Consider the following 1,122-nt stretch of genomic DNA (forward strand, 5'->3'; position numbering starts at 1 on the left):
TGATTTTTTTTTTTAACATCAGGATTGATTTAATTTCTTCTCTTTCTGTTTAAATCCTTCCTTTCCTTGATTACTTTTCATATTCCATCATTAATCCAGGGTTACTCATGTATCTTTTCTTCATTAGATACTCTCCATTTGTATACTTTTAACAGTTTCTCTTCTGTGGCTTCTTTTATCATCAGGTCCATTCCTTCTATTCTGTCTGCTTCTCTGTCCCTGATAATTTCCTCCACTCCTGTAGGATATTCTCTTAAACTATTTTCATCTGTCTTGAAGTGTTTTACTTCATCGGTGTACGGCAAAGCTGATTGGTCGAAGGCGCTGTGACGTCACCACATCTTTTTCTACTGAGCAAACGCCACCAGCCAAGTGCGTAGGTCTGGATGTGTCATATTACTCCATGGCAGTATGTCCCATATCTGGTGCTTCGAGAAAGTAGCCCAAGTGACATCTGCAAGAGAGGTGACAATAGGGTGGGTTTGGACAATAGATAGACCATATTGGAGGGTGTTGTTGCCTTGTTTCTCAATGGATCTCTGATGCATGAGAATAAAGCCAGCGAAAAATGAAATAAAACTACTTTATCCAAGGATGGTGCTTGGAATATTTCCCAACTGAAAAACTCTCTCTCTCTCTCTCTCTCTCTCTCTCTCTCTCTCTCTCTCTCTCTCTCTCTCTCTCTCTCTCTCTCTCTCTCTCTCTCTCTCTCTCTCTCTCTCTCTTTATATATATATATATATATATATATATATATATATATATATATATATATATATATATATATCATCATCATCATCATCTCCTCCTACGCCCAATGACCTATTAATGCAAAGCTCCCCTGTTAGATTTTGCCATTCGTCTCTATCTTGTGCTTCTAAATCAATACTTCTCCATTCATAATCTCCTACTTCACGTTTCATAGTTCTCAGCCATTACGCCTGGGTCTTTCAACTCTTCTAGTGCCTTCTGGAGCACAGTTGAGTGTTTGGTGAACTAATCTCTCTTGGGGAGTGTGAAGAGCATGCCCATATCATCTCCATGTACCACTCACCATGATCTTTCCCACATATGGCACTCGGGTAATTTGTCTTATAGTTTCATTTCTAACCTCTTCTTGCT

Source organism: Palaemon carinicauda, chromosome 21, assembly GCF_036898095.1.
Source record: "Palaemon carinicauda isolate YSFRI2023 chromosome 21, ASM3689809v2, whole genome shotgun sequence".
Classification (NCBI taxonomy): Eukaryota; Metazoa; Arthropoda; class Malacostraca; order Decapoda; family Palaemonidae; genus Palaemon; species Palaemon carinicauda.